The following is a 7,051-nucleotide window of genomic DNA, read 5'->3' on the forward strand; positions in this document are numbered from 1 at the left end:
TTGTAAATTCAAAGTAATTAAAACTAAAACATATTTTATAATAAGTCTTATATATCAAATAAAGCGACACATCAATACTTCCATCCTTTAAGCACATATCAATGACGAAAGAACTAAACTCGAAGTTACAATATTTCCTTGTCCCAACTTACCTACAAAACAAAACAAAATTTTGTAATGAGCATCACTTCATTTATTCATCAATTAGATGAGCATATTTCAAAATGAGGCACCTCAATTTTGAGCATAATTATCAGACAGGATCATGTATTAAGTTTCAAAACTGAAAGCTTGAGATTAATTTGTTCTACATAGTGGGAAGACAAACTTGAGTCCTTGGGAAGTAAAAGAACATGGTCCACTAATCTGCACAACCACCGTTATCAACATGAAGCAAGAAGAACAAAACGAAGTAGAGTTTGTCTAATTGAACATGCAAATGCAATTATAAAGTCTACCTTAAAGAGTCTTCATTCGAGGGGGAAAGAATAACTATTTTCGATGTGAGAAACGAAATGTTACCATTTTCTTCAAGAGCTGATCATCATCATGCAAATAAATTCCAGATTGATCAACAACTATCTAAAAGTTTATGTTGCTAGTAAAAACAATTCATTTAAAGTGAAATTTCAATAAAACTACTTAATCAAATTAGCACAAGAAATCATTGGAAATTGAAAAAAAAGAAACATTATAGCATCACATATGAGTAAGACAACTTAGACCAATAACCACAACTTGTGATGATATATATTGCAATACGTCCAACAAGCTATAAAAAACTTTTGTTTACCTTAAAGAGGTAACAAATATCAACATGTGAAATATTAGAAATCATAATATAAGAGTATTGGTATCACACTATTATACTATTATACCTGTGTAAACAAGTCAAACTCATCTAGTAGAAAAATGATTGTTCTAATCCGTATTCTCTATTACAGTAAACATGTGGATAAGAATAAGAAAACAAAGAGAAAAACAAGACAGTTAATCTCAGAAGGAATTTTGAACATGACCATATAAACGGTACAAAAATTCACCTTAACATGGTTATCATGAACAACGAGTTTTCATCGAATGATGCCTGCAACAATATAAATCAGTGTCAAAACAATGATTATTACGGGATGATAGGATAGAAGATTCACCTCTGACTTTGGAGTTTACATTCTCCACCTCTTCATCGTGATCTTCATGAATCAAGTATACAACTTGACAGTGTCTCACTGCATATCAATATCAATAGATTAAACAATTTGAATTCAAATAATACTGTAATTAACAATTGAGAAGAAGAGATTGCTTACTCCTCTTCAGTCCAGGATCACTTTCCAGCTAAAGATTCAGTTGTTTAAAAAGTTCTCCTGCAAATCGATTAATCAATCCACTTTAATAAAAGTAGGCAAAAGGGAATAATATTATTGATTAAAGTATATTCAAAAGACATTGGACTGACATCATCATCTGTGAATTTAGGGAGAATTGTTCCATCTTCATGAACTTTCTTCTGCAATAAAAGCATTTCCAAATATTGGACTGACTTTCATCACCATCTCCAAATATATTTTATCAGATTCAACCAATAAAAGCAAATATTAACGGATAAAATCTAGTGAATCACAAGCACTGAAATTCACACAAATTTATCATTGTCGAGCGTCTTGGAGATCTGAACCCGAAGGTCGAGCTCTGAAAACCTCTTCCTGTCAATTATGATAATGTTGGCCATGGCCCGAAGGAGAAAAAGTGCAAGTCCTGGTACAAAAGACTCTATTAAGACTCTATGACTCATAATCATTAGATTTTGATGGAACTCACCTCTTTGAGCAAAAGAGCTTCAGAAAAAAACCGGCAGCTTCATCTGGTCTGGAGACGAAGCTATGAGAATCGGATTTCTTCTTCCCCTTACCAACCGCCGTCACAATTGAGAATTTCCTCAAGCTTATAGAGATTTTCCTAGTAGAAAATGAAGAGAACGAGGTCGACTTTGACAGAAACAAGCAAGAGGTTAGAACTCTCAAGTATGAAGTAACAAACAGTTATTTCAAGTTTGATAGTAAGAACTTGCAGAATGTGAATAAACAATCCAAAAGACATATACCTTTTCTCAATTCGATCACAGATTGAGAAAACATCATCAGATCAGAATAGAACAAACTCTCAAATAACAAACAGTGATTTCGAGTTTGATAGTAAGAACTTGCAGCAACCCAATAACTGAAATGGGTATTAGCTTACGCCTTCCATACTAACATTGATGATCATTTCTCAGGTGAATGCATATTTGAAGAGATTGAATTATGTCTAAGCTTGCAGAATGTATATGGATTTGATTTCCATGGTTTGGCTAACTAACTAAAAAAGAAATCGATGATATCATGTCAGTAATTCATTCACATACAATCAGAGAACTTACTTCTTCTTCTCCATCTCAGGTAGATCAATCTTTGAATATCTTTCAACCATTACCTATAAAGAAGCAACAAAGAACAGCTCATTTCAAGTTTTCCAAACGTGTTCAGAAGATCTTTCACGTAATAGAAACAAAATCGAATACTTCTTTTTTAGTATATAATCTAATTATTATGACCTATTTTCTTCAGTTAAAACAGATCATTACAGTTACAGAAACGAGTTAAACCCTAGAATTTGATGACTTACGGAAATTATGTCGGTATACTTGGCTAAGATGTCTTGCGATTCACGGAGGCGTTCATCTGTAATAAAGAAAATTGAAATCTAACAACGAATTTCAGCAATGTAATTAAAAGGGAAAGTGAAAATAAACGAACCGAAGGAGAACTCTTGCTTGAAGGGGAACATGCACCTCGATAGAGAAGCAAGGAAGACGATGATGCATCGTCTGTGTGAAAGAGAAGAAATTACAGGGTAAAACAGTTCGCGAATGAAAGTTAAGAGAATATTATTAAGGGTTTCTACATATTTTTCGACGGTATATTATCTACAAATTTTTAGGGCCTGTATTATCCGTATTTTATCCACGGATTTTTTTACGTCATGTATCATCTACGGATTTTTTGACGTCCCGTATTATTTATGGATTTTTTTAACAGTTTAATATTATCTATTGATTTTACAACGCTCCAATATTATCCACGTACATTGGAACACGCAATATTAAATATATTATTTTATTTATAAATTAATTTTCTATATTAAATTTTATCCGATATTAAATATATTATTTTACTTTATATTATTTATAAATTAATTTTTATACATACCTATTAAATTAATTATAATTAATTATATATATATAATTAATTTATTTTATTTTATTTTACTATTTAAATAAAATTTTATCTTATTTATAATATAATTAAATATTATTCACAGATAATATTAAATATTTTACTAATTTATTTATAAATAAATTATATATATATAATTTATTAAATTAATTAGACTATATAAAAATTATAGTTAAAAATAATTACATTTTATTTATTTTATTATTTAAATGAGATTTAATTTTATAGAGAGAGAATTTTCTTCGAAATTTACTACGGTTATATAAGTTATGACGAAGAAAACGTGGAACATAACGTCGAAAATTTGTGACGTATTTTCCATGTTAGATAATTGTTACGATTTTTTCGATTAACTATATAAATTCGACTCTATATATTTTTTTGTTGAAATTTCATACAAAATATAGTATGAATTGATTTACGGATTTTGTCACGAAAATTTACCTTTTACTTTTCCTACAATAATTGCACTGAGGTAAATATCTTTATTTATTGCAACTAAATTTTCTTCATTTATTTATATTTGCGACGGTTAATGTCAATCGTGGATTAAACCGTCCAATATTCGTCGCATATTTCTGACGTTATTTAAACGTCGGTAATTAATCGTCGCTAATTGGACTTTTTTTGTAGTGGCAAATACATCGACAAAAAAAAGAAAACACTATGTCTCTCTCCTATTAGAAACTAATTTGTATGTTCTTTGAGGGTAAAGATGAGCACAGTGCAAGGACATGCTCTACAAATATATTGAAACTGCATCACCACAAGGACGTTAATTATTATGCAATACTCTGATTGTTATGAGAATCCATTGATTTTGTCTCCACTAGATATTAACAAGTGTATCAACGTAATATTTAAAGTTCACAAGTTTAGCAACCGGTCAGAACTCTATAGGATTGGAGTGAAGTATTCACTGTCATTCTAAAACTTATGGCTAATTTTTTGACAAATGATGAGCAGAAAGAGTAGTTAGATTATCTTTAATACATAGTTCAAAAAATAAGCACTTATGTGATGAAAAACCCAACGAATCATGGATCCATCAGCTACACCATTAATGGGAAGCAACAGATCTGACTAATTAACCATATGACTTAATTCTTCCCCCAAAAATTATTACCCATCACCATCTTATTATTGACGTCATTGGTATATTTATGTGTGATATTTAAGTGCTTTTTACTTAATTGTGTTTTTACTTTAAATATTTATTAGGTGTGTGACATTAGTGTGTTTTTTATTAATGTGTTTTTATTTTTAAATAATTTTTATTTGAATATATGTTACATTATATATATATTAACGTCAATTTCACTTATGTATAAATATTTTTTTTATGAAATAAAGTTTTTGAATGATTTATTATTGATATTAACCTACTTTATATGATATTAAGGTAACTTTTATACAGGGATTACAGAAAGAATCAAATATTTATAAAAAGTAATAAAATATTTACAAATTATTCGAATAAATCAATATATTATTTGATTAATTTATTCCTTATATATAATATACATATATATATATATAATTTATATAATTATATATTGTGTAATTGATATATTTTTTTATATGCACCCCGCTAAATTGACAGGCCGTCAAGTTTTAATAGAATACTATAATTTTTTTATAGAAAAATATTATCTTCTAGATTTAGGATATTCCAATAGAGGATATCTAGCATCATATCCTCGAATAAATTACCATCCCAACATAAAGTCAACTTACTCCATCTACGAGACAAGAGATGTTCAATATGCAACACTCTTCACATCGTTCAGCAATAGAGAGGACGTTCTAGATGTGGAAAAAATAAGTGGCGTATTATATCAAATAGAAGATCATTAAATAATTCAAACTTGAGAAGCAATTTCGGATAATTCAGGCAATCGCGGGTTTGTTGTTCAATAAATAATATACAAGCTCCGATGTATGAGAATCCTAGACGTTTTAGGGTGGCAACTGAGGTAGATAATATACCGCCCCTAATATTTTTCCACGTAATGAAATAAATTATTATAAGATAAACTATCTTTAATAAATTATTATAAATAATTATTTATTTAATAATAAAATTATATAAATAACTAAGAGCTCGTTTGATGAAACGATTTTTTAGATAAAACTCAGTTTTTATCCCAAAACCCAAACATTTTATCAACCATCAATTCAAATAATTTTATTATTTAAATATCAAAACTACCTTCTAATTTTATCATCTCTTTCTAAACCATCATTCTTTCACCTACACCATATCCTCTAAAGTCAAATGGTAAATTAGTTTTTTTTAATTTTTATCAAACAAGAATTTTTAAGATAAAAATTAGATAAGATCTAAAAAAAGAAAAAAAAAACTCTTTACTCAAACAAGTCTAAATGTAAATATATATTTTGTTAAAGAAATATAGTGATTAGATGTGAATGATAAGATAGGAGATGTCATATATGGATTTTGGGGTAAATAAATTTAAAAAATAAATTAGAAAGTCTAGAGTAAATTTTACTTGTTTTGTTATGCGTTAATTTTGATTTCGACAGTCTACATAAGAATAGTACTTATACTTCTCTTTAGTTTTTCCTTAGGAAAATATAACGAATGTGTAAAATTTCAGTTCATCAGCCGATTGCCCATTTCCTGTTCGATAATATGCCTAGCTGAAAAAGAAAACACAGTCTGCTTCCATACTTTAACAGCTTTTGTGTGGGTCTTGATTCTTTCATCTGGGTATGCGTGTTAGCCATTTCTCCTCTTCCATAGCTTGTCTCTCATTGTCTTGAAACCTACCTGTTCTTTGCAGGATTGATTGAAAATTATTTATCATAATTCTGAAACCTATCCTCTCTTTCTCTCTCTGCCGTATAAACACACGCACAACCAAATCATGCGACCTGAAAAACAAAATTGGGTCAAAAAGAAAATGCAATTTTGGAGTTTTTGAAAATGATGTCTCAACTTCTCTCAGTCTTCACTTGCTGCTCCTATGATAATTTTGTTGATGTTATGATGGGTGTAGATAGCTTTTGTATAAATGTGTTGAAAAATCAAATAGAATTTTATTTTGAAGAATGTCAAGATCATGTCTTACCAATTCAATGTGGCTTGATGGATGAGTGGTTCAATCAACAACATTTAAGTTGCAATATTCTAACGAAATGACTTGGGATGCTGTAGTGGATGATGAATGTTAATCAATTCAACCTGTTATTTGAAGATAAAATGCATTTGTGTGTGAAACATATATTCTCTTCAATTTTATCTTCTGATGTTTGAGACTAACACTTTGATGTCAATATACAGGTTTGGGTATTGAAAAGTGATGATCGAGGAGATGATGACACATCAAAAAAGAAAATTAGCACTACATCCAAATTTTTGAATTCATCCACTGAATTCAAAAGATGGGGTAGGAAATCCCCCTTAATCTGATATGGGCTTTCAATGATTTCCCTTAACTGTTTTTGGAGCTCTTGGCCTTGTACATATGTTGAAAGGCAGGTTCGTAAATTGGTTTATGCAATTCATATACTTATAATTATATGCAATGCCAAATGTATGCAGTTGTTATCCACTTGATCATGGGTTTGAATCCTAGAATCATTCTCTTAATCGCAAAGGGTAAAAATGTATATAGGTACAACCGCTTTAAGTGTATACCAGAGCCAGGTTCTTGCATGAAACAATCTATCAACGGGAAATTTGACAATATAATATTATGATCTCAAACAACAAACTGGTTTGGAGATACCATTTCATCATGTTTCCTCAT

At 29.5% G+C, this 7,051-nt stretch overlaps 1 long non-coding RNA gene across 2 annotated transcripts; it reads right to left on the reverse strand.

Annotated features, from left to right (window-relative positions):
- Positions 1-686: 686 nt before the first annotated feature.
- LOC124927664 lies at positions 687-2,941 on the reverse strand. 2 transcript variants are annotated; one of them, XR_007098421.1, is made up of 8 exons: positions 2,796-2,941; positions 2,665-2,720; positions 2,420-2,472; positions 1,822-1,988; positions 1,311-1,367; positions 1,152-1,229; positions 1,044-1,087; positions 687-935 (listed from the first exon to the last, which is right to left on the reverse strand). It is a non-coding gene; the product is annotated as an uncharacterized LOC124927664 (long non-coding RNA). The 2 variants fall into 2 exon arrangements; XR_007098420.1 differs by lacking the exons at positions 2,420-2,472; positions 2,665-2,720; positions 2,796-2,941 and having other exon boundaries at positions 1,822-2,087.
- Positions 2,942-7,051: the final 4,110 nt, after the last annotated feature.

This window comes from Impatiens glandulifera, chromosome 2 (assembly GCF_907164915.1).
Source record: "Impatiens glandulifera chromosome 2, dImpGla2.1, whole genome shotgun sequence".
NCBI lineage: Eukaryota > Viridiplantae > Streptophyta > Magnoliopsida > Ericales > Balsaminaceae > Impatiens > Impatiens glandulifera.